This window comes from Cricetulus griseus, chromosome 6, assembly GCF_003668045.3.
Source record: "Cricetulus griseus strain 17A/GY chromosome 6, alternate assembly CriGri-PICRH-1.0, whole genome shotgun sequence".
Classification (NCBI taxonomy): domain Eukaryota; kingdom Metazoa; phylum Chordata; class Mammalia; order Rodentia; family Cricetidae; genus Cricetulus; species Cricetulus griseus.
In genome coordinates this window covers 16,775,458-16,802,999 of record NC_048599.1, presented here as the reverse complement: position 1 = coordinate 16,802,999, position 27,542 = coordinate 16,775,458, and the positions used below count along the sequence as shown (strand labels likewise).

Genomic DNA, 27,542 nt, shown 5'->3' with positions numbered 1-27,542 from the left:
CTGCTACCAAGAATTCATGCTAATCTCTGTTCTTTTGCTTCTAAAATCCCTTTTTAAGCTTTTCTGAAGTTTTTATGTGGAAGTTTGTAAAATCACATGGTCGCCATTTTGTAACGATTACTCTTTCAGTCTTAATTATCAACCACAACTACTGATCTATATATTTTTATAAAGACTTATCTCGCCAAGGAAGCCAGCCTTACGCGTCCTCTTCTTCCCGGGATCACATGGTGACTCCTTCCCTTTCCTACATTTTCCAGAATCCTCCTTCTCACAGAAGGACCTACCCCATCACATCTAGGTAGACCAGATGTAGGAGGAGCTGTGGGATATTCAAAAGCAACCAGATATGGAGTCTGTCTTTATACGGACAGTGCCAGCACAGCTAACAGATTGAAAGTTAGAGAAGGCAAGGGTGATGGAATGAACTGGATCAACACAGGGGGCCTTCCTCAAGGACCCAGACCAGCCAATATGTTTCCAATAACTCTTAGACGGTCTGCACATAAGGTTTTAGCTCATAAAACAGACTGCGATTGAGCACAGAAAAAGACAGGGACTGTCTTCTGAGCAGCTGGCAGGCTGTCAGAGCTCCCTCTAAGAATGCAACACCTCACCTCCAGGTAGCCAAGAGTTAACAGGTGTATAGGGTTCACTGACGTTCAACTCTATTATTGTCAACTGAAATTCTACCGAACACATTATATTTTATGGATGACTCAAGTACCCTTCAGGCTCAGGAAGGAGCCTGAAGGTCAGGATTATAATCTCTAATTAGTTCTGCTCTGGAGCTGGGAGGGCGAGCTGGTTACCCAGAGTCTCCAGTACATGAGTCTGGGATAAGAAATTGCTACCTCCAATGGATGAAGAACAGATTCTGCTCATTTGCAGAAGTGCCTGTTAATTGTGAATAATTACCAGAGAGTGTACTTTAGCCATCACTGACACATATAAATAACCATTTGTACCTTGACTCCAGGCTATTAATACACTCCCAGGGATGTTCTGATAATGCCAGTAGAAGTGTGGGTCTCAAATCTTCCATGCAGATTTCTGTTTGGACTGACATCAGAGGATGCCGGGGGAGAAAATGAAAAAGAAAAAAACTCTGCTGGGATCTAAGTGAGCGTGAATTAGTTAAGGTTTGAGCAACTCACATCCATAATGAAAACTGCTTAAGGATAAAGTATTTTTGGAAGCCCCCCCTCCCGAAAGGGATAATGAAAGACTCAAACTCCGATGTCACAGATTCAAAGCAGAGCCCCCTGCTGTCTTCAAAGAATTCTGTCTCATCTGTAAGGAGAGAAACATACTGGTGTTTACTGACTATCCTGGACCAGCCTGGGCCTGCTTCCTGGCAAAGGCTCTGCTTAAAGGAGCAAGAGGAAGCAAGTGGTGTGGAGAAGGGGCACACAGACAGGGAAGGCAGTTCAGACCAAGCCATCCATCCCTTCAGACAACAAGCTACACATCCCCCAACACACACACATGCACGCACGCACGCACGCACGCACGCACGCACGCACGCACGCACGCACGCACGCACACTCACACACACACTCGCACACACACGCGCACGCGCGCACGCGCACACACACACGCGCACACACAAACGCACACATGCACGCACGCACGCACGCACGCACACGCACACGCACACGCACGCACGCCTGTGTGCGCACATGCACGCATGAGGCTAAATCAACCCTGTCCTGTACATCCTTGGGTCTTCTTCCTCTTCCGAACCTCTGTGGCCACTCCCACAACCTCTCTATAACCTCTCCATCACCTGCTGGCTCTGCCTAAATGGCCCCCATCTGTGCCCAGGAGCTCCACTCCTGATGCTCCTGAACACCTATACTTCATGTTACTGTTCAAAGGTGGCCCTGAAAAAGATGCTAAAGTCCTGAACCCACAACCCTGTCACTGTGAGCTCATCTGTGAATAGTCTTTAAAGATGTAATGAGTTAAGATTATGTCACATTGGATTAAGATGGAACCTGATTTTGATATGACTGGTGACCTTATGAGCAAAAGAGACAGTGATACGCATGAGGAAGGCCTCCATGGAACAACAGAGGTGGGGACTGTATTAACATACCTACAATTCAAGAAACACCAAGAACTGCAGACCGGCCCAAAAGAAGGACCCATGCCACTTAGTTTTCATTATATTGCTGTGATAAACACTACAACCAAAACCAACATAGGGAGAAAAGAGTTTATTGCATCTTACATATTATAGTTTATCAGGAAGGGAAGTCAGAGCAGGAACTCAAGGCAGGAGCCTGGAGTCAGAAACTGAAGCAGAGGCCATGGGTTAGTGTTGCTTGCTGACTTTTTCCTCTTGGTTTTCTCAGCCTGCTTGCTTTCTTTCTTTCTTTCTTTCTTTCTTTCTTTCCTTCTTCCTTTCTTCCTTTTAGCAGTTTCTTTTTTCAGTTTTTTTTTATTTGAATTAGAAACAAGATTGTTTTACATGACAATCCCAGTTCCCTTCTCCCTCCCGTCCTCCCCTACCATCCCCCCATCTAAAACCCTACCTATCACATAGCCTTTCTTCTATTCTTCCCCTGACTCAATCTTTCTGCTCCCTCATGTCCTCTGCATCCTTCCTCTTCTTCCCTTCTCATTCTCGGAGCTCCCTCCCCCCTCTTCCCGTGCTCCCAATTTGCTCAGGGGATCTTGTCCTTTCCCCTTCTCCAGGGGACCATTATGTCTCTCTTAGGGTCCTCCTTGTTTACTCGCTTCTCTGGCAGTGTGGATTGTACAGCTTGCTTTCTTATACCTCCCAGGACTACCTGTCCACTGTTGGCTTGGCCCTCAAACATCAATCATTAATCAACAACTGTCCCCCACAGACTTTCCTAGAGAACATTCTGGGGGGTGGTATTTTATCAGTTAAGGTTCCCTCTTCCCATATGACTCTAATTTGTGTCAGGCTGACAAAAATCAACCAGCGTAGTCCCCTAGAGCCTTCCAGATGGAATGGTCCTCTAAACAGATTGCTTCATTGTTCTTGCCTTGAGAACTGTGACAGAATGATGCAGCATTTCAAATTATTAGTGTTTTGCATGTGTATGTGTACGTGTGTACTGCATGTGTGCGTGTGCATGCGTGCATGTTGCATGTGTGTTCATGAATGTGTGTGTGAGTGTTGTATGGATGTGTAAATATGTACTCAAGTGTTTGTGCATATGTGCATATGTGTGAGTGTGTGCCCTATGTGTGTGTGTGTGCTGCATGTGTGTGTTCATGTGTGTGTGTGTGAGAACATGTATGCATGTACTCAAGTGTTGGTGCATGTGTGCATATGTGCATGTGTGTGCCCATGCATACGTGTGTGTGTGTGTGTGTGTGTGTGTGTGTGTGTGTGTGTGTGTGTGCAGGCATACATGTGCCACAATGCATATGTGAAGGCCAGAGTACAAGCTTGGGTATTAGTCCTTGCCTTTTATCTTCTTTGTGACATGTCTCCTGGTGTTCTACATGGCACACTCCATACTAAGCTGACCCAAAAGTTTTCAGAGTCTTGTCTCTTCATTCCATCTCACCTGAAGAGTGATGGGTGTGCTTCAATGATCCGCTTTATGTGGGTTCTAGAGATTGAACTTGGGTCCTCATGTTTGTCCACTGAGCCATCTCCTCACTACCCCAAATCAATGTTTTAAGCCACCCTTGTTTGTAACATTGATGCAGCAGAGCTTAGAAATTTACATACCGGTATAACATGGGTGTGTTCTACTTTTCTGTTCAGCTATCACTTCAGATCATGGTTTACAAGGGACCTGGAAACGATCTGGGAATGATTGTCACATGAAGATGGGAGGATGGGCAGGAGCAAGGTCTTCTCTGTCCTCTGCTCCAATCCTGAAGCTCAGGGCAAGAGCGTATGCATTCCCCAAACCCCTCTGGTTGTATAAAGCATAGCTCAGTATAGGTACCTGGAAGAATGACTACAGTAAGACCTTTCTTTCCTGAAGTGCAGATTCATCTCATCCCATCACCACCAGCTGGGAAATGTGATCCACAGCTTTGCCTATTGGAGCCTGTAATATATCAGATAAGGCAGCTGTTTGGTGGAAATGAGACTGTCTTTGAAAAGCATCTGTATCATGGCCCTGCATCCCCAGATTCCTACACTGAAGTCCTAACCCCAGGACTTCAGTATTGAAGCTGAGATCCTTAAAGAGGTAACTAAGTGAAATGAGGTTATTAGGGTAGTCCCTAACCCAGGGTAATTGGTGTCCTCAGAAGAAAAGGAGATGGAGACACAGACCTAACTAAGGGTGGGCCACATAAGAGCATAGCCAGAAGCTGCCCACCTGCAAGCAAAAGAAAAGCCTCCTCCAGAGCAGGGAAATTATAATGTTCTGTTCTGTAAACCACCGAACCTGTGGCATTTTGCTACAGCAGACTTCCCCAATGCCTCCTGTTTCTATTCTGGCTATCATCAAGAAAAATAAGTCAGCAATGATGGAGGGGATGTGGGGATAGAGGAACCCCTTTTCTCTGTGGGTGGGAGTGGAAACTGGCACAGCCACCATGAAAATCAGTGTGGATTCTCAAAAAGAACCTTAAAAATAGAACTATCATATTTCCCAGCTATACCACTCCCGGGTATACGCTCTAAGTCCTCCCGTAGAGATACCTGCACCTCCATATTCAGGGCTGCACTGTTCACAATAACCAGGAAATGGAGCCAGCCCATCAATAGATGAGTAAGTAAAGGGACACATACACGATGGACTTTGATGCCATCATGAAGAAAATTAAAAACATTAATTCTTGCAGAAAAGCAAATGAATCTGGAAATTACTATGTAAGTGAGGTAACAAAGACACCAGATATAAATACCACATGTTCACTCTCCTATGTGCATCTTATAATCCTATATTTTAGGGGGGGCAGCGCATGCCTGCACATGTGAGTATATGAGTGAGTAAGTGTGTATGTGAGTACATGTGCATGAGAGAGAGAGGGAGAGAGAGAGAGAGAGAGAGAGAGAGAGAAAGAGAGAGAGAGAGAGAGAGAACTAGAAAGATGGAAAGAGATTTTAAGGAAGATGAGACAAGATGCAACATCAAAATGAAAAATAGGGCCCTGGGGTTAGGAAGAGTACAGCCAGAGAAGGGCCAGGAGGATGGGGAGGGAAGGAGAAGAATTGCCAAAACTCAGGTATTAAATCAAACCCACACCTTTGCACACTAATTTAAAAAACCTAAATAACAAATCGTCAATGAACGAGTCAATAATAAACAAATAATAAATTTCTTTCCAGTTTTACATCTCAGGCTCATTTATCACATTTGATTAATACTAGACAGACAGGCTGTCTCCATTTTTACTTTTCTGAAATGTGGGCCTGTCTGCCAGCCAGGCTAGGCAGGCACCATGGTCCGGTATCTCCAATGTGTCCCCTCAAGCTTCCTGAGAGTTCCTGCTGCACAAAGGCAACCCCCACACTGCAACCAGCAAATGACTGCTTGAGGAGAGAAGCTGTGTCCTACTTGTCTGCAAAGCTTCCACTGCTAACACCTGGTAAATTGAAAAAAATCTCAGCATTGAATTTGCAGACTGGGAAGCTGAGGGGGGGTAGCTAGGAGTGAGAGTTAGGAGTGCTTGCAAGGACCCTGGCACTGCGATTGTTCTTGGTGGCATAAGGGACAAGCCCTTGGAGGAAAGCACAGACATTGATGGCTGAGTCAAAGCCAAGTCAGAGGCCTTGAACTCTGAACCAGGAAGTTTAAAAGTCTTTCCAGCAATTCCTTTCCAGCAATTTGTTTCGCTTATGTGTTCCTTGGAACGTATGCAAATGTGTGATAGATGATAGAATCTACATCCCCACGTATTTAAAAGGCTCTTCCAATAAGCATAAAATAAAAATCCTAAGTGATAAGGAGATACAGAGTCTAACATCCGTGGCAGCATGCTTTTCCTTCCTAGTGATACATCAGCCAAGAGTGCTCCTTCCCAGTGATACATCAGCCAAGAGTGCTCCTTCCCAGTGATACATCAGCCGAGAGTGCTCCTTCCCAGTGATACATCAGCCGAGAGTGCTCCTTCCTAGTGATACATCAGCCGAGAGTGCTCCTTCCCAGTGATACATCAGCCGAGAGTGCTCCTTCCCAGTGATACATCAGCCGAGAGTGCTCCTTCCCAGTGATACATCAGCCGAGAGTGCTCCTTCCCAGTGATACATCAGCCGAGAGTGCTCCTTCCCAGTGATACATCAGCCGAGAGTGCTCCTTCCCAGTGATACATCAGCCGAGAGTGCTCCTTCCCAGTGATACATCAGCCGAGAGTGCTCCTTCCCAGTGATACATCAGCCGAGAGTGCTCCTTCCCAGTGATACATCAGCCGAGAGTGCTCCTTCCTCAGTGATACATCAGCTGAGAGTGCTCCTTCCTAGTGATACATCAGCCGAGAGTGCTCCTTCCTAGTGATACATCAGCCGAGAGTGCTCCTTCCTAGTGATACATCAGCCGAGAGTGCTCCTTCCTAGTGATACATAAGCCGAGAGTGCTCCTTCCTAGTGATACATCAGCCGAGAGTGTTCCTTCCTAGTGATACACCAGCCGAGAGTGCTCCTTCCTAGTGATACATCAGCTGAGAGTGTTCCTTCCTAGTGATACACCAGCCGAGAGTGCTCCTTCATTAGTGGCCAGTCCTTTTGCCCCGGATGAAGGATGGAATGACTTCATTACAGTCCGGTCATAGGTAGGAAGCAAGAGTAACCCATTTCATAGGTGAGAAGCTGAGGCTGTTTGGGGCTGACTGACTTGCACATGATCACACAAGCCCAGCCTTGAACCTTGGGACCCTCACAACCTGGCTGTGGTTCCACTCCTGTCAAGCTCACCTCTGCTGCCCCACCTACACCTGAATTCCAATCCTGGATTCTAGCCTCCAGTGGGAAGTTCCTGCCAAGGAGTTAAATTAGTTGGTTTTTCATGCATATATAATAAACTCAACGCAATAAATAAGGCTTTATGGGTGGCAGATTTATCCATTTTTATGCTTCAAAAGTAAAGCTCACCGGGTTTATACGTCAGACGCAGACACTGCCCCTCACACCTGCAGGTGTAAATCACAGTGACCTGGGATGGTAACATGGAGGACCTGCCTGGGGGCCTGGTTTATAAGACTGTCAATAATTACAGCCCCAGGAAGCCCACAAGACACGCAGGCAGAATCTGCTAGGAGCACAGGCAGAGGGACAAATTACTGGGCACACCGCTGAGCCCATAAAGATGGTGTTATCAGAGGCTGAGTGTGGTCCCCAGGGCACAGGCATGGAGTGTCTAAACAAGCATGAAGGGTGGCCCTGAGAGAGGCCCTAAAGAAGAGTTCTGGAGCCTTCCAGACTGGTGATTCATGCCAGTATCATCTGGAGGCTGGTCAAAACACAGACTGTGGCTGGAGAGACGGCTCAGCCAGTGAACTGACTGTTAGGCAAGAATGGTGATCTGAGTTCCACACCCAGCGAGGCATGGCCACAAGCAAATGATTGCCATCCCAAAGACGGGTGTCAGAGACAGGATCCTTGGGGTTCACTGGCTGGCCAGCTATGCCAAGTAAGCAAGTTATAGGTCCCAACAAGAGTGTCTGTTTCAAAAAAAATAAAATAAGGCAAGGCTTCTGAGGAAGAATGATGCCCAAGTTTTACGTCTATCCCACACATGTACATGCACAAATGTGTGTATGCCTGCACACACACACACACACACAAAACCCTCAGACATTCTGACTCAGGATATCCAGGCTATGGTTGCAAAGTTTGCGTTTATCCCAGGAAGTGCTCAAACAGTCCATCTGTGGATAATTTTTGAACACTGATGTCTAGATTACTTTTTAGCAAAGGCACAAATATCTCTCATATTACCCAGTGTCCTGAAATGACCCAAAACCACACTAGGGTTGTAAATGACACACTATGCCCAGATGTAAGAGCTGGCCTTAACATCATGCCATTAAAAGTATGTACACTGAAGGTCAGCATCCCTGGGACACTGAAGGCAAGTGGCTTCATCTCCCACAGCCTCATGTTTTGCCTGATGAATGGGATCATAATAAATGGTCATGAGATGAGGCCATTGTACCACTATAATAACTAAATGAGGCTGCAAATCTGTATATGTATGTGTCCATACACCTGTAGTGCCACACATTGAACCCAGGGCCTCACACATGCTAGGCAAGCACTCTACCACTGGGCTATACTCCCAACCCTTATGTGAACTGTTCTAGGCAAAGGGTTTTCTCTACTTAGTAACTGTGAAACTTCCTAGTATATTTATAATGGTTGATTGTACTGTCATTTTATTGTACTGTACATTTTTTCCTAATAAAGGTTTTCTTGAAGATACTACCTACATTCAACTCAGAGAGTTGCTTCTATTCCCTGGCTCCCTTCTGCCATCCAATGCCTACAACGATGGCAGTATGGAAACAGCATCTCTAGACAGCAGTGTGTATGTGTGTGTGTGTGTGTGTGTGTGTGAGAGAGAGAGAGAGAGAGAGAGAGAAAGAGAGAGAGACAGAGAGAGAGAGAGAGAGAGAGAGAGAGAGAGAGAGAGAGAATGGGAACGGGCCAGCTGAAGTAACCACTGTTTTCATTTGCATTTTATTCTATGTGCTTTAAAACTAAGCAGGAGAGGTAGGTGGGGGTTGAAAATGGGTAGATCCTGTCCTGCAGAGCCCTTCCTATGTCTCCTAGGTTTTTGATCTCTGTGACTGACTCTTTTTCCCACTACCTCCCTCCCCATTCCCTTCCTTACCGTCCACTTTCCTTTTCCTCTCCTGCCTCTCTCCCCACACCTCTCACTTGTCATATATGTGTCTGTGGAAGGGAACAAGCGATTTTAGAAAAGCAGTTTCAGCTTCTATCTCAAGTGATAGAATGTTCCTTGAACAGTCTCAAGTTTCCTTACTAGTTTTTGTGGGTTGGGCTCCTGGGATGATGTGTTAGTTTGAATGTAATTGGCCCCCATAATCTCATAGGGAGTGGAACTATTAGGGGGTGTGGTTTTGTTGGAGTGTCTGTGGCCTTGTTGGAGGAAGTGTGTCACTGTGAGGGTGGGCTTTGAGGTTTCCTATGCTCAGGATATGGCTCGGTGTTGACTTCCTCTGTCGCCTGTAAGCTACTCCAGTACCACATGTGCCTGCAGGCCACCATGCTCCCTGCCATGATGATAATAGAATGAACCTCTGAAACAGTAAGTGAACCACTCCAATTAAATGCTTTCTCTATAAGACTCACCATGGCCATGGTGTCTCTTCACAGAAATAAAATCCTTAAGACAGGTGGTAAGAGGAGTCCAGATCTGAAACAGTTATGGACTTGGATCTGGTTTGGAACCTGGCTTGGCCTCTCACCATCTGTATGGCTCTGGTCAGTATCTCCCAAGTGTCTATCTCCTCATCTTGCAGAGCATTTGAGGGACCTGCTTGTTGAGCAGTGAACATAACCCAAGCCAACCTTCCCTGTCTACACTGACCTCCCAGCTAAGAAGATAGATGAGACTTTGCATTGAGCATCGTCAGAGAAGGGGTGACTTTCTTGAACTTCAGAGCCTGGAGGAGAATGCTCACAGTGACACCAAGGAGTCACAAAGTAGCAAAACCGCTGGAGGAAACACCTGTGTGTTTCATGTGAGTGACACTCACTGGCACTGTACAACCTCCCCACCCCCACCTCTACTCCCTATTCCCCAATTCTACTCCCCCACTCCCATCCCCCGCCTAGAGGAAGGATTCATAAAAGATTGACCATCACCTCGTGGAGATGAAAGAACACTGTAGGTCAACGAAGCTGACGGGACAATGGCATTCCCAGAGCAGTAGTCAACAGGCAGAGCTCTAGCCTTCAGGATGCGCTAAGCTTCATGGATACATTGGTGACTTGAACACTTCTCCCAGAAAAGTGTCATTACTATTTCATTTCCAAGTGCAGTTCGGAGGTGAGAGAGCTGTGTGTGGTAGGCAAGTCAGATGTCAGCAAGTAGTGAGAATACAAAGTCAGGCAATCTTGCTCCAAGGCCTGTACATCAAACCCATCATGACCTTGCCCATGATTGTAATGTCGGAATAGCACTTTATAGACTATTACAAAATCTTTCTGGTTGTTTTTGGCATGGTAAGAGCAACTATACCCATTTTATAGATGATACAGCATTGCCGAAGGTTTTGTGACCCATCCAGGTCACACAGAGAAGTGGAGAAGTAGAAACTGGAACCCCATCTCCTGGCCTTGGGTGAAGGATGCTGAACCAAGAATCAGCAAGAGAGCTCCTTCCCTCATTCCCACCCCATGCTCTGCTATGGTAGGCCATGTTCTGCTATGGTGGGGAGGCTTCTATATTTAGATGCTCACAAGGAGCTACCCTGAGAATGTCCTCAAGCTAGGGATTCAGCTCACACAGATTCACTACAGATCCAGGGAAACCAGGAATAAATGGGTGGGAGAAGATTCTTGATTCCAAACAAAAACTGAGCTCATCAAATACAGCCATGCACAAACAGAGGCTGCCAGGGGAAAGCCAGTTTTATCTCAAATCCTGTGTATTCAGGAGCCTTTCCCAGAACCCATTGCCCCCTGGCAGGAAATTGCCGTTTCAAGCGTTTGTTTGTTTTTCCTGTGTACTTTACCAGGCTTCATGTCCTTATCAATTTCCTCCAATCCCACAGACTGTTCAGTTGGAAATAACCTCAAGTCCATTCAGACCACGCTAGAGGCAGAGTTGTATCAGGAAGACTGCTGGGCAATCCCAGGCAAAGAAACAGAGGATTCACTTCTCAGCAACACTACCGAGGCCTCCCTTGAAGTCTGAGATCTCCCCTAGCACCAGCTCTTCATGAAGATCCCACCTTCTCTGAGCTGCTCAGTCCAAACAGGGACTACATTTCCTAGCTCCTCTTGCTAATAAGTGAGGTCATGTGACTATTTCTCACCAATGAAATGTGAGCACAACTGTAGGTGCCTCTCTTGTTCAAGGCAATGAAGAAGCAGATGTACTTTGGCCACATTCTCTTTCTTCTACCTGGATGTAAACCAGAGAGAAATGGTAGAGCCACCAGCTGGGAGGAAGCTGGTACTAAAATGGAAAAAAAACCTATGCTGGGTTACTAAAATTATGAGGGCTATTTGTTATAGCAGCATGCATAACTCAAACCAGTACGGCTCCTTGACTTTCCCTTCAGCTCCCTCTAAGGACAGGCACTGGAATTCTACTTCTTCTCCGAGGAGAGCTGTAATCTTTAGTGGCCCCCTATTCTATCCTGTCAATCCTCAAGTCTGCATTCTTGCTTCAGTTTCCTCTAATAGATGAATAGATTCCCCTCAAGACAGGACTGACTTTAATCCTAGTCAGTCTGGGTCTGCCTTCTCAGGCTTGGTCAACACCAAAAGAGTCTGCAACGTAACTGTTGCCACAGTATCCCATGACTACCTGAGTCATGTGATCATTCCCCCAAGGTATTAGTTACATTTCCATTGTGTAATAAAGCACCGTGACCATGGCAACATACAAAAGAAAGCATTTAATTGAGCTTCTGGTTCTAGAGGGTTAGAGTCCAGGATGGCAGAGAGACGGTATGGTGCAGGGACAGCTGAGAGCTCACATCTCACATCTCACATGGCAAGCAGGAGGCAGAGAGCTCACTGGGCATGGCATGTGGCTTTTAAACCTTCAAAGTACATCCTTGATGACATACCCCTTCTGATCACACCACACCTCCAAATCTTTTCCAAACAACGCCACCAACTGGGGACCAAGTATTCAAATCAATGAGCCTATGAGGACCATTCTCATTCAAATCATGTACTCAGCAACCCACTACTGTATTTTGTCCCCGGTGTATCAGCACTGTGCGGGTTTAAGGCCGTACTCTCCAGCCTCACTGATGGCTTGAGACCAGTCTTTGGGGGAAGGAAGGTCTAAGACAGAAGACCATGCTGTGAAATCAGAAGACACTCAAAGCAAGCATACACTGTTCACAATGAAGGTGTTCATCCCAGGCTCCTAGCCTCACCTTTCAATCTTCTCACTTCCTCCCTCTCAACCTCCTCCTCCCATCAGTGGGCACATCTTAGTGCCCCATGGCCCACCATGCATTCTGTATCAATGTATCCAGCATCCAGAATGCTCTTCTTGCTTAAAATAGGATTTCAGAGCCCAACAGAAGCTCACTGCTCAATATTATTTTCTTTTTCAGAAACACCAGGATCCCCTCTGGGAAGAACTTTACAGAGCTTAGTTAAGGTCTATTCCACCATCGTCTGCACCAGAGATGTGGTCATAAATGTATAGGACCTCATCCAGTGCACTTAATTTGTGGCTGTGCCTCTTTTCTTCCACAGGCTGAATGGAAAGCTTGGGTTTACATTTTCAGTAGTCATCTCGTTCCACTCTGAGAGTAGAATAGAGAAGAGCTCAGGAATAAAACAAGAGGAAGTTATGAGTCACTGCTTGAATTACTTGATGGAGATGATGTCAGTGTCCCACCCTGGTCCCAGCTACTGGGCCACACGCCCACCCATAAGTGTCTCCTGGAATTATTGACGAGACACTTCTGTTAGAAACTGACTAGGATTAAAGTCAGTCCTGTCTTGAGGGGAATCTATTCATCTATTAGAGGAAACTGAAGCAAGAATGCAAACTTGAGGATGTGACAGGATAGAATAGGGGGCCACTAAAGATTACAGCTCTCCTCGGAGAACCCTGGCCGGAGAACCACTTGGGTCCAATAATTCCCAAGAGGTTGCATCTCTATTTCAAAGGCAGCCTACAGCCAATGCCTGACTAATGTGGGGTATAAACGTCCATGCCTTTTGCTTCATGGCAGATTATTTACATTCCAAAGCAGCCCACAGAAGCAGACTAAAGCCAAACTCCAGCTGCAATGACTTTCCTTATCAGCTTCTCTTTCTGCTACTTCTGACCCACAGAGCCAAGCCCCTGAAGCTCCTCGTGAGATCACTCCCTCAATATGAGGCTCAAGTAAGAATCTCTATGACAGGTTCCACTTCTGAGAGATCCCTCCACCACTGTGTGCCTGCAACAAGAACCATGGACTTTCTGGCCCACGTTTTTCTCTTCCATTGAAGTTCCTAGGCATTGAGTTTCCAGCTGTCGTATTTGACCTTGAATACCTTGTATGAGGTGAAAAATAAAGCATCATGCAGCATTCATTTTTCTTAACCCCATCTTCATCATCATTGCAAAGTGAGGTGAACCTGCAGGCTGTGGGCTCGTTCCCTGGGGAGCCATGTGTCTGGCTCATGCAAGCAGGCACATCCCTACCCAGCACAACCTTGCTGCAAACAGAAACTGTCACACATCCCCACACTCTATTCAGCTTGTGATTCTAAAAAAGGTTGCCAGGTTGGACCAGATTTCAGCTGCAATAAAAAGGACCAACTACTTAGTTTCTCTTCAGTCTGTCCTGAATACAAATAATACTTGTGTTTGTCATAAGGTGTTTAAAGGACTCAGCTTTGAGACTTGGGCTTGGAGAGTCGTGTGCCTTTCAAGGATTCTTGCATCTGACCGTTAGAATGCAGAGATCACTGGCTGTTAGGATCTGCCCAGAAATCCCCCAAGATGCTGGCACTGGATGGTATTAGAAAATTATGGTGTTTTGCTGTGTTGCCAGAAAAAAAAGGAAAGATTAAACAGAAAGCAGGCTTAATAAATAAAGTTGAAGGTTGCTGAGCAGAGCAACAGTGATGAGTCTTCACTCCTGTGGCCAGTGCCTTGAGATGCCTAGAATGAGTTATACCCACCCCATGCTCCAACACACTCACCCCCACCGTCTCAGTCCTCATCTTACTATGATTGGTTGTTATAAGTGTCAGGATTGTTCTGGTTTGGGGTTTTGGGGTGTATGTGAATGTTTGCTTGCCTGTGTGCATGCGGGTATATGTGGAGGTCGGAAGTCAATGCTGGGGATCCTTCTCAATTGCTCTCTTTTATTTAATGAAGCAGGTTCTCTCTGGGAACCTAGAGCTTGCAGAGCCTGCCTAGTCTAGCTATCCAGCTTGCCCCAGGAATAACCTGGCTCTGCCTCCAAAGTGCAAGAATTACCAGTGGGTCACCATACTGCCCAAATTTTATCTGGCATCTAGGGTCCAAAATCTGGACTTTACGAGCTCTGCCATCTCCCCAGTCCCTGAATAGGTTTATAACATGTACTGTGGGTTTTGGCTGACATGGGGTAATGGGTGTTAGATGTCCCAGTCCGACTCTCCTGGGAGATGCTATGGGCCTTTGCTGGGTGAACCGTTGGTCACTGGAAGCATGCATGTCCTTAAAGGGTCTCCGGAGCCCTGGGCTATTGTTGTTTGTTTTTCAGTCTTTTGTGTATGCTCATGAATATGGGGTGTGTGTGTGTGTGTGTGTGTGTTTCTGTGTAAGAGCACACATGAATGCACCATGGCACATGCCTGGAGGTCAAAAGCCAACCTTGGGTGGTGAATTGTCACCTTCCATCTTATATGAGACAGAGTTTGTTTTATTCACTGTCACACATGAGCTTCCAAGGATTCTCCTGTCTCTATCTCCCATCTCAAGTAGGGGCACTGGCATTACAGATGCACACTGTCACCCCCAGCTTTTAGTGGGTTCTGAGCATCTGAATTCAGGTCTGCCCTTGGGTGACAAGCACTTTACTCTCTGGGTCACCCACTAGAGCCTGGTTGACCTACCAGGGACCACTCCCTTAAGAAGAACTGACTCTCCCTCCCCTCTAGGACATCAGCTATCAAGGGCTCATTAGCTAGAAGTGGCGGCTCCTGAGACTCTCCCTCCTCGGCCTGGATGTTGGTTGACAGACCTTGTGCAGCGCAGCCAAACACAGCTACTGTGAGTTCATAAGTGCCATAGACCTGGCCATGTCCAAAAGACATTGTTTTGACCTAGTCCTCTTTAACCTGTTCTTGCAGTCTTTCTGTCCCCCTTTCCCCATTGGTCCCTGGCCCTTGCAGGGAGGATGCTTTAGTAGAGATATCCCATTTGTGGCTGACCTCTTCAGAGATACTCATTTTCTGTACTTGGACCATTGTGAGTTTCTAACTTAACCACCATCTACCAATACTGATTGTCCCCCCAGGGAGAGCCTTTCACAGCCATGTGGCCAAAAGTCCTTAAAAGCAGAATTTGCCTCATTCTGTGACTCCAGGGCCATCTGATCCTGCAAGATAGAGGTGGTGGGACAAATCTAACAAGGAAAGTCAAAAAGGAAAAATGTGGCCACCACTGCTATTTTAAATGTTTGTTCACATGACATTCAAGTAGATCTGTGGTGTGACCTGAAGGCCCCGTGTCTAACCTGATGTTGGGCTGTGTGAACAAGGTACAGAGGCAGATACAGTGTGCAAACTTGAGAGCACAGGGGTGACCCAGGGGACAGAGCTGAACTGCCTCATGACCTCAGAGCAGGTGCAAAGTTTCTGCCACATCCACACTCTCTAACCTCCTGACGGTAAAATGGGGGTCCTAATGCCTCCCTGAACGTCTGTTTTGAGAGATAAGCCACATCATGGATGAGAGAGATCCAGCAAGGTATCTAGTGTGGAAAAGCTGTGTGTGATATCTATTTCTGAAGCTAAGTTGTCTAAAACACTGCTCACTTTACAGATGAAAACATTGGGACCCGGAGGAGGGCAGGGACTTGCCAAGGCCACACAGCAAGCCTAGCTAGAGGCCTCTAAGCCCCTCACTTCCTTTCCTTCATCATATGACACTTGTTGCTGAATATGGGACAGTGTGGGTTGTCCCCAAAGGGCTGCACTGCAGGACAGGAGTATCAACATTTCCCTGGGAAGATGGCTCATGCATAGCCTCAGATTCTGAGACAGTGGGGAAAGAGAAGGAGAGAGGTGACTCCCTTCAGCAGGAGTCTCCCCAGTTTGTTTCTTCTTGGGTAGGGATTCCGTCTGCCTCCTGCCAGTGTGGCATCACCTGCTCCTTCAACCTGAGTCTAGGGTAGCTACCTGGATGGAGAAGAAGAGACAAGACACTGGAGACAGGCTGCCACCTCCCAGAGCAGAGGACCACCAACAGAAGCAAGCCATGCAACCATCCTAAGAACAGAGCATCCCACTGGTAACAGAACTTGTGAGCATAGAACCTTTAAAGCCAGCTTGTCCATCAGTCAAGTTGGATGGGGAGGGGCTGGCCCTCAACCCCTGTTCCAACAGAGTTGCCCTGAGCCAGGCCCACCGAGTACTGGCCTTTCTGCTCTGTCTCTGCTACCCACATCCCAGCAACCTCTGGGTTCAAACCTCCTCTCCATCCTGATTAAACTCTCTCTCCCTTACATCTGTAATCACGTGCTGGGCTGTGAATTTCAAAACCCCATATAAATACGCGCTTTAGAATTAAACTGCTTCAGCAATTCCCGACAATGATTTCTCCAAAATTAAGCCCAGACAATTTGTTGAGCCAGAGCACAACATCTGAAACATGCATGATGGGCTGGGAAGGAATGTTCTCTGAGCCCAATGGCTTCATAAACAAGGCTCCTCTGAAGGCAAAAGGCGGGCTCCACAGGCACGTGCTGCCCCCTGGCAGCACTGAGGGTTAGTGGCATCCCAGAATGTCACACACTATCCAAAGGAAACAAAGCCTAGCCACTCTTGAGCTCAGCTTCCCCCACTCAGAGACTACCCTGAAACTCCAACTGTAAGAAAAAAAACCTGTGAAAAAGACAAAAGGGTGGAATGAGCTTGGACCTGTATAGCTGGTGTAGCCTCCACTGTGAATAAAAGGAATGAAGCACACACAAGCTGGGTACAGAGGAATCCCCCAAGCGTCATGTTGAGGGAACCTGCAAGGCCGTACACTGCTCGGCTCTGTTTATCTCATGTCCCGAACAGACAGGTAGAGAGGAACAGAAAGCACATGAGAGGTGGGTGGTCAGAGGTCTGGGAGAAATAGGGGTTGAGTGAGTGGGTGAGTTCATGACTCATGGGTTTCAGCATGTAAAGATGAAAGTATCTTAGAACTAGACAACAATGATAAAACAATGTGGGTGTGCAGAATGCCGCCAAGCTGCACACCTTACAGTGGAAATTTTGGATAAACAAATGTTTATAAATAAATAAATGGGGCTCCGTAGGTGAAGGTGTTTGGCAATGAGCCTGACAACCTGAGTTAGATCCTAAGACCCACAAGGTAGAAGTAGAGAAAAAAAATCCCTGCAGGTTACCCACAGACCTCCCCACAATAATAACAACAACAATAATAATAATAAATATTGTGGTATGATTACTTACTGTAGTCAAATTGACCACTGTGATGGTCAGTCTTGTCCACTTGACAGGATCTAGAGTTCCCTGGGAGACGAGCATCTGGGCATGCTTGTGAGGGTTAACTAAGCAAGAAGGCCATCCTTAGTGGGTAGTTCCATCCATGGGTTGGGGTCCTGAACTGAATGAGAAGGAAAAACCAAAGCAAGCTGCACACCACCATTTGTCTCTCCCTTTGCTTCTGGACTCTGGATACAATGACCAGCTGCCTCATGTTCCTGCCACCAAGCCTTCTGGCCTCTCTGCCTTGGAACTGTGAGCCTAAAGCAACCAAGCCTTCCCTCCTTAAATTGCTTCGTGGGGTATTCTGTTAAACAAGAAAGTGACTAATACAGTCTTAAAAACAAGCTCAACCCTTTCTCACCCACCTTCCTGTCCCTCTCTCCTTCCCCTCAGATGCTCCGGCCTATCTTGAAGTGACAATTTCAGAATATCCTCAAAGGACTCTTTTCTGCCAAGATGGGTCACCAGTTCCTTCTTCCAGGACCAGGTTAGTGGAAGACAAGCCACAGGCCAAGAGCATTGGCACTGTCCCCTGATTCAGACTGGCACCCACATAGAGAGCATCCCTTCCTCATGGTTGGAACCTTTGGCATGAAAGCTATAGACTCTCACTTCTTTGCATGTGAGGTTTTCTGGTTGTCTCTGCACTGTCCAGAGATTTGAGTGAGGGACCCTCAATCATAGTATCTTCCCCATTCAATTTGCCATCCTCAAGCCGAGCTTGTGAATCTAGGAAGGTATTCTCCAGAGGCTCCTAGAGCCCAACTGTTGAAGCCTGGCCAGCCTGCCCCCACACCATGACATACTCTAGGCACCTCACATTCCTAGGGAGAGCCTCTATGGTGCATCATTTAGTCTTCATGCAAACATGAAGTACACAAATTGCTCCCATTTAACTGCTGAAGAAACTGAGGCTCAAGGAACAAGAGTCACACAGGGAGTCAATGGCAAAAACAGAATCTCAAGCTTGGTCCTTCCAGCTGGTCCATGGACTCCAAAAATCTCTAAGGGCTGGGTTCCCATCGAACATCAGAGACCTGAGGCAAGAGGAACTCCAACAGTCAGGACTACCTGTGTCCTGCCTAGGAGCTCTGATGGAGTAGACTTGTATCTGGTGCCCAAGGACAAGCACAGAGCCTTCAGGTGTAAATATCAGTGAGTATATGTAAAATGAAAGTAGACACAGACCCACTGTGACTGAAACAGCCCCACCCGCCTGGAAACAACAACACAGGACCCAAAACAACACAGGACCCAAAACAACACTGGACCCAAAACAACACTGGACCCAAAACAACACTGGATCTGAGTCTTTGCCCAGAGCTTTAACTGAATGTAGACCTAAAACAGCTGGGGAATTAGTCTTACTGGTATCAGCTTGTTCTCTATCTATCTATCTATCTATCTATCTATCTATCTATCTATCTCTGTCTGTCTGTCTGTCTGTCTGTCTCCTTCCCCTCTTCCCTTCCTGCCTGCCTCCTTTTTTTTAAGACAGAGGCTCATGTAATCCAAGCCTGCCCCAAATGCAAGCAAATTCACTATGTAGTCAAGGATGCCTTTCAACTTCTGATTCCCCTGCCTCCACCTCTCAAGGGATTACATTGCCTCCATACTCTCCCTGTGTTACACACACACACACACACACACACACACACACACACACACACACACACACATCCACCCCTAGTCTCAGGTCTTCACAAAAATCTTTGCAAAATAAGACATCAAAAAGGCCCTCTAGGTTCTCCCTGCCTACCTCAAACTTCAGCAGTGAAACTCTTCCTAAAGAAGCTGAAAAGTTAAGTTGAAATTCTCAGACTGTCTTCTGACTTTCTCCCATGTGTTGAATGGAAAAGTGGGGTTTCCAGATGATTTTCACCAGATTGAGTAGTAGGCCAAATCCCATCATGGAGTTGAGAAAGAAAGGCTGTCAGTCCCCTGAGGTCCAAAGCTCTTTGTGACCTGTGCAGGTGGCCATTGCCTATATTCTCAGCTACATTGAAGGCTGAGGCAGGAGAATTTCAAGTTCAAAGCCAACCTCAGCAATGTAGTAAAACCTTGTCTCAAAGTGAAACTATGTCTCAACTGTGGAACATTTTCCTTGCATAAGGCCCTAAGTTCAGTTCCCAGGACAGAAGAAAAAAAGTCTTCATGTTATCAAATTGGCAGTGTAACATTAGAGTGACTCCATGGTGTGACTTGGATGTGCAGAGTCTAGTCTTATGTTAAGAAACATAAATACAGGTCTGGTGTCTAGGAGAAGAAAACAAGGGGTCCATATCTCCCATGATTTGTTCAGAGCCAGCTGAGGTCCTAGTGAGTTCTACACCCACCTTTTCCCATTTTAAGAGGAATAAATGGGATCTTTCCACTGGGGTTACACTCTTACTTCCTCCCTAAATGAGCTGATTCCAGGTGTTCCATCCTCAGCCATTGGAATCATCACATCTTCTAACTCTATCACCAATCGCCAAGACTGAAACCATGAAAGGAAGGCTGGCCTACTCTTCACCCTCCACTGATGCAGCCACATCCCATTAGTCCCACCCACTGGATACCTCCAGTGACCGCCCACTCTCTCTGAACCATCTGAATGGTTCTAACTTGTGGAGAAGCCTCCTACCCAGCTCCCTGCATGCTCTCTGCTCTCAGTATTCCTTTGTGTTGTGTTTAGCTGCCTGTCTCACCTCCCCAAGGCTCACCCAGGCCTCACCCCTGCATCTAATTGGAGCACTATGACAGCCCTGCCTTCCCTCCTGCTGTCTGACTCCTTGTACCCCTCTGTGTCTAGATCTAAAAGGGGACATTTTTTTCTCTTGCCTTTAAGGTACTATTTGTTTTGACAGAAATTTTACTGACCGCCTATTTCCCACCTATGAACCTCCTAAACACCCTTCAAGGCCAGGCTAAGCTGCCCTCTTCTCAGGAAGATAGGCAGTGTAGCCTTTCCATGATCCAGACTTATGGTAATTCCTGAGTTACCCTCATCTTGCTGTGCTGACCATACAAAGGTCTCCTCTCTGAGGCCATGAGATCATTAAAGATGGGCTGGGTCTTGCTCAGTTCATCACCTCCAGTGTCCATCACTAAGTTCTGCACTTAAGTACTCATCAATAAGTGTGTTTAGAATGAATGTGAATGGTGGGTGTGTATTGAATGCATGGGTGCACACATGCATGACTGGGTAAATTTCTGGGTGTGTTGTGAATGCATACTGGATACATGCAATACTGTGTCTGTGACTAGATTCAATACAACATTAAGCCACCTGTGTCTACCATGCACTCCATCAGCACAGGCGCCAGAGTGGGCACAGCATTGGGGTTGGAACTGTTACCCTGCCCTTTCCTTAGTTGGTTTCTATCTCCTGGGGGTAGCAGTTCTCAAACTGTGGGTTGCAACCCCTTTAAAGGTGGAATGGCCTCTTCAAAGGGGTCTCCTAAGACCATTGGAAAGCACAGATACTTACATTACAATTCATAATAGTATCAAAATCAGTTATGAAGTAGCAAAGAAAATAATTTTATGGTTGGGGGTCACTACAACATAAGGAACTTTATTAAAGGGTCAGAGCATTAGGAAGGTTGGGAGCCACTGCTGTTAATATCAAGTTTGCCTTCACTATGATTCAATGCCTTGGATTTCTCTGCCTTTGGCCTACTGTGGATAGAAGTTCCTGTCCTCATTACCAGGGAGTCCCTCTGCTTTAAATGATCTAATTGTCACTCAAAGCTTTCCCAGTCCACTTAGCAATCTCCATCTGATTCCTCTAAGCTGTGGATACAATCTGTATTTCTTCATTCCCTTGTTCCACATATCACTTTTCCTTCTACTGAAATATCCCAGCTCACTGCCAATCAAAGTTTCATACTTACCTACTACCTTAAGACAGGATGTGCCTCAGCCACCACCAGGAATGCTATCTTCATTGCCCTTGGTGTAGTAGACAACCCACCTCTAACCTGTCCCCCCTTGCATCAGCCTCTCAGACCAGCCCCTATTCTGTCCCACCTTAGATTTCTCACAAAGCTGACTCTGAGAAGACTAGAGTATAGACTGCCTGGGTCCTCTTTAGTTGGCCTCAGACCCGAGATGTTAGTAAAGATACCGTCTGCTGCTAGAAAGTGTTGGTACATAACATTTCAAACCAGCATCAGTGTGTTTCTCTTTGCATAAAGAGGTGTTTTCACTCACAGATGGCTCCCCTCCATGCAGTGACTCAGAGATCTATGGTGGATAGAAGCTATCTTCACTGCACAACTCCAAACTCTCCATGATCCCAGCTTAGCATTATAGTGAAATGAATGCCAAGGACAACAACTAAGGATGCTATGGACTTGACCTGGAAGTGACAGCCATCACTCTCTTTATATTTCATTAGCTAGAACACATTATGTGGCCACACCTGATGCATACAAGGCTGGGTGCCCAGCAAAGCAAAGGAACATAGCCAGGCTCTGTGTAAAACATCCAAAGAGTGAAATGCTCTCTTGTGGTGTGAAACAAAACTATCCTTGGGTACTTTACTCTAATCTCAGGTCAGTATAGGATGCCAAAGTCATATGGAACATTCCACAGATCTACTTTTTAAACCCTTGTTTCCCTTTTCACACCCCAGGACTTCTATAGCCCCAGCCTTCTCTTAGCCTTCCCCCACCCCTCCCATCTCATGCCCAAGCAGCATCAACTACAAATAGCTTATGCAAAATTACACACCGTGAGCCAGGGAGGAAGATGGGATGAATTTCAACTCAAATCCCAAGCAGCATCCTTATCTCTAGGAGAAAACTACAATAGCTCATTTCTTTGCTTCATTATTCTCTTACAGTAGCTATGACAGTTTCTTACAGCTATTTTTTTAAAGATTCAAACACTCCAAGGATCAGCAGTGGACAAGTTAATGAGAAACACAATTGTTGCTGTTAGAAGTAAAGAGCTGATCATGGTGAAATGTGAAGGAATTATTGCATTTATCTAGGGTTTGTCAGTTTAAGTGCAGGAAGCTAATGTTGGGGAAACATAAATGGTCTTTGAACCAAATGAATAACGCAGCTGCTTCTTCCTGCTATTTTTTGTAAGAGTTATTAAATTAAATACACATAAGTTTAAATGCCCCTGAGATAATATGTTGAATACCTTTGGGGAATAAGTCATACTTCCATTTGAAAATGCCAATTTGAGCCCACCTTTAAATCCCTTCTCTTCAATCTTCCAATAGAAATGTACCAAGAAATGTAAAGATCTAATTGAAAGAGTTTATCTCCAGGCTAGAATCAAGGACAGCTTCTCTCAGCAAGCCAAGACCACTGTGGCATGTCTAGGACATAATGAATGTGACATTAGATTGAGGGTACTATTACCCCACCCACAATCCAAAAGAAGCCGGGGGAGGAAACCCTACTCAGAAAGTATGTGTGCCAGGTATGGTGGTACAGGCATCTAATCCCAGTTCTCAGAAGGCTGAGGCAGGAAGATCCCTATGAGTTCAAAGCCAGTCTAGCCCACACAGTGAGTTCTAGGCTAGCCGGGGCTGTATAGTGAAACCTCAAAACAAACAAACAAAAACAAAGAGTATGAAACTTGGATATCTAATAGAACATATTCTCCAAGCCCTACCAAAGGAAAGAATATTCCAGGCTCAGCATTAGTATACAAAGGTAAAAGTAAGATACATGTCAGAGGGATAAATATCAACCACTTATCACGTGTAGAGGAAATACGGGGTAGGTACAGTGAGCTTGTGGGGTCATCTTGGGACTCACCTATTCTCGTGCATGCTAGCCTCACCTTTAATATCTAGCACTTGGGTTTTCAATGCATTCTGTCTGTCACCCCCACAGGCAACTCTGTCCCTGTGAGGCAAAACAGAAGTCTCAAGGGACTGAAGCAGGGTGTAAACATGGCAGCTCTCCTCCCAGGTGGGAGAATTCTGCCGAGGTGCATGTTTTATGCTGGGCTAGTGTTCCCCAGTTGTGGTGAGCTCCAATCATCCATCCAGGAACTTCTTAGATTGTGCACCTCGAATGGGCTGCCTTTCCCTCCCTGCCTCACTTCTCCCTCCTGTGGAAGGTGAAATAGCTTCTCCAACTATGTCAGGATCTGTTTCTGAGGAAATACAAAAGTGAGGTACTAACTGAATATTCTGAAGGGGTGTTAGCAAGTCAAACAATGCAGTCACTGCTATCATAGAGCTGCACATTAAATAAGCAGTGGGCCTTGTAGGGATGAGGGCTGTTGTCTGTGCTAATGTCAAACTAATGTGAGCATGACAAAGGACACATCCTGTGAAGAGCTGCTCCTTTAAATGCCTACACCCCATGATATAGTCTCTCTCTCTCTCTCTCTCTCTCTCTCTCTCTCTCTCTCTCTCTCTCTCACACACACACACACACACACACACACACACACAACTCGATACCACTCCCCTATTTTAGAGGAACACTAAAGCTGAACTATAATATCTGACAGAATCCATGTCAATCCTGGACACACATAAATCTCTCAAAGAATAATAACAGAGCATGTTTCAAGTCACCTCCTGGAACCAGTGAGAAGGCTCAGCAGATAATGCACTTGCACACAAGGCTGAGGACCTGGGTTCAATCCCCAGGGCCCATGTAAAGATGGCCGGAGAAAGCTGACTCCACTAAATTGTCCTTTGACTTCCATGTGCATGCTGTAGCATGGCACACCCATACCCACACACCAAGCTCACATGATAATAAATAAAATTTAAAAGTCACCTATCATAAGTGACTATTTAGTGTTCAAAACAATGCCCAGTTCTACATAATCCCTGCAAACATTCCCCTGGAGAAACATATGAGGCATCTTTAGAAACACATTCTCAAATATTGTGGTCATATCCAAACTACACTGCAGGATGTAAGTGCTAGGGGAAATGGATGAAAGATGAGTGGAAAACCTGAGTAGCGTCTTTGCACCTTTTCTAGAAATCTAGAGTCATTCCAAAATAAAGCAAGATAAGACTCGGCAAAACGAACATCGCCCTCACAATAGAACTATGCAATCTAGAGCTATTTTGAGCAGAAAAGAAAATACAATCATCAAAATATCTAAATTAGTAGAATCTAAACAATGGATTGGATGCTGCCAAGACTCGAAGCAGTCATTTGGAAGATCAGTGGGAGAGACTTCTTCAGACTCAGAGGAAAAGACAAAAATAGTGAGACAAGGGAGAAGGATGGAGAAATGAACCATGGAAGCCCAAAAAGCTCCAGTTTAGAATTCTAGAAGGATTGAACAGACAGATGGAAGAGACATGATAATGCACGAAAGAACAGACGGAAAATTCCCTCAATTGTAAGCAGTGGATTTGTTCCCAAGGATGGTGAGTAGTGCTGGTTGGAAAAGCATGGCAGAAGCTCAGCCCAGGGGCCATGCCTACACCCTTGGCATCTGCACAAATCATGAGTCAGAGAAATGCAAATAGCACTGACTTGTCCTGTGCTTACAATGGGATAATTGAAGCAAAGGAAAGCCCAGGATTCCTGGCATGGCTCCCAGTGAACTGGGGGCTTATATAGGTCCAGCACATCTGAAGAGCTATAAGGGTAGGTGGTCAAGCCTGTCTACACAGCTCTGGGAAATGAGCAAAGCTAAGGCAAAAAAATCTGGGGATGTGAGAGATGGGGACAGGGTTGGAACTTGGCCCCATGCCTTGATTCATTCCATTCATCCTATTTCTCTGCCTTCCACACCCATTTCCCACCCTACTCTCTATCCAGTCTCAAAGTTTAGGTAACTTCAGAAAGTCTCTGCTTTCTCCCAGGGCCATTTTATCTCCAGATGATGACTTCTGATGAGCAACCACTCCTCTCTGTCCCTAGAACTTTAACCCAAGTCCCCATCTTGGGCTATTTTCACAACATCCCAGTATTGCCTTCATATTCCAGCCTCTGAAGCTGAAGTATTCACTGAATACAACGACTTGGACCACGCCAGGTGTCACAAACTGCAACAATGATAACATTGTGTCACACTGTGCCCACATTGATACAGACAAGGAGAGTAGATGAGATGCAGCGAAGCCTATGGCAACTAGAGAGCATGCGCTCTGAGGACAGTCAGTTATTTCTCACACCCAGCTCAGTGTCTCCTGTGAAAGCATGGACTGAAGAAGACTAGCTCTTTGAGTTTTTCAAAGAAGAACTTTCTTTGATGCAATCTCTTGGTGTAAGCAGCATCCTGCCCTGTTTTTGAGCACAGTGAGGTGGTTTCTAATCTACTTCAGTGCATCCAAGGCACACAGATGATGTTAGGTAAACAGTGCTGAGAGTTCAGTGCTGTAGAGATGCTGTCAGACTAGCAGGTTGCCAACATGTAAATGTGCCCCAGGGAATCTCATGGAATCTCCATACAGTCAATGGTCACCTCCATTCTTGCCTTAGAGATAGGAAACTCACAATGGGGCAGCCTATGGGCTGCCCTAAGTATACAGTGTTGATGCTAGGAGCTAGATCTAGATCTCTCTTGTTACCAAGGAAACCGAGGCTCCATTGTAGGACTCGGAGTATCAGTTATAAAAGAATTTAAAAGCAGACTCAGAAAAAAGTCAAACTGTTCTTGAGTTTGGGAGAAAACAGTACAGACAAGCAGAAAATACCAGCAGCCACGAGGAGGAAGGGATATGAAGAAAACATCATGCCTTTTAAGTTAGGCAGGAGGGCTCAGAAAAGGCCTAGGGTGCTAAGGATCTGAGTTCAACAGGCACCCGAGTCTATGCTTTTGTGTCCTTAGGCAAAGGATTGTATCAGGGACAAGTGGCTATAAAGGACAGAGACATCTTCCTAAGAAATGCAAAGAATGGGAGTGGGCTGGTAGGCTGAGGTGAGAGCCCCGGAAGTACTGGACCATACGGCCAATGACCCTTTCCAGGGTATTTACATAACACCTGCCTCTCTCAGCTTCATATGTCACAGGCCATTTTCCTGCATGCTCTGTTAAATGAAGTTCAGGTACAGAGGGTTTCCAGCCTCCCGTATGAACTTGCTTCTTCCACGTGTTAAATTGGATGTTTCAGTTTCTGGTCCCCACTCTCCTATCAGGTCCTGACCCTCGGCCACCTCACTTTTTGTGTTTTACCATCACCATATAGGTTCTTAGACAAGCCAGTCTCCATACATCTCCATTTCAAAGACCAACCCCTAACCCTTCTCCAAGTTTCCCCTGCCTGATTCATATAGGTTCTTAGACAAGCCAGTCTCCATGCATCTCCATTTCAAAGACCAACCCCTAACCCTTCTCCAAGTTTCCCCTGCCTGATTCATATAGGTTCTTAGACAAGCCAGTCTCCATGCATCTCCATTTCAAAGACCAACCCCTAATCCTTCTCCAAGTTTCCCCTGCCTGATTCCCTATACATTCCCATCACTAACTCAACCTCATTACCTTCCCTCCAACTGGGAAGCAACCTCCCAGTTGACCTACCTGCTTCTGGAGCCTCTTTCACTATGCTCTCCACAATTCTTCTAAATAATATTTAATAGAAAGTTTTACGCTCTCTTGCACATTGCCAGGTTCCATGGTTGAGTTTCTTTATCATCTAGTGTGATCCATCTCCTGACCTTATTTCTCACCACTACTATACCAAATTCATACCATCAGCACCCTCGCTGAAGTTCCTACGTCCTTCAAGTCCTGTGAGCTTCATCATGCCTTGCTTCTGACTGTGGCGATCTCTCCACTGCAGGGCTGTTGGCCTTCTTTGGAGAAATCCTCCCCATGCTGAAGACCTGGCTTGAATTGGGCCCCAGCGTGAGAATTTCCTAAAACTCCAGAGTTAACGACTAGGTTCTCAGTGACCTTCTTAATCACTTTCTTGAATATCTACCTCCTCAAATGGATGGCTTTATGTGACTGCCCCATGCCTAACAGAGGCTTAGGTATCAACAGATTCAATTTATTCCTTGAACATGAGCAGCTACAGCTCCACACTCTGCAGTCACATAGAAGGAAATGACATGATGTATTTCAAAGCTAGCTCAATTAATTCTTTTACCAACCCTACAATTTTCTAGTTACATGCATTTTACCAAGGTGAAGGAAGACACTCCGAGAGCTAATATGCCTAAGGTATGACAGCTAGGAAGTAGCAGCCAGAATGAAATCCAGGGATTCCCATTTTGTTAATGGTTCCATATTTCCCTTCAACCTCAGCAACAACCCCTGATGGTTTTCCCTGGGCCTTCTCTTCCTTCATCTAGTT

General features: G+C 46.0%; 1 long non-coding RNA gene across 2 annotated transcripts; it reads right to left on the bottom strand.

The window, feature by feature from the left end:
• Positions 1-25,887, bottom strand: LOC113836500. 2 transcript variants are annotated; one of them, XR_003486806.2, is made up of 3 exons: positions 17,276-25,887; positions 9,776-9,968; positions 1-1,062 (listed from the first exon to the last, which is right to left on the bottom strand). It is a non-coding gene; the product is annotated as an uncharacterized LOC113836500 (long non-coding RNA). The 2 variants fall into 2 exon arrangements; XR_003486805.1 differs by lacking the exon at positions 1-1,062 and adding an exon at positions 3,347-3,941.
• Between the last annotated feature and the right edge of the window lie 1,655 nt (positions 25,888-27,542).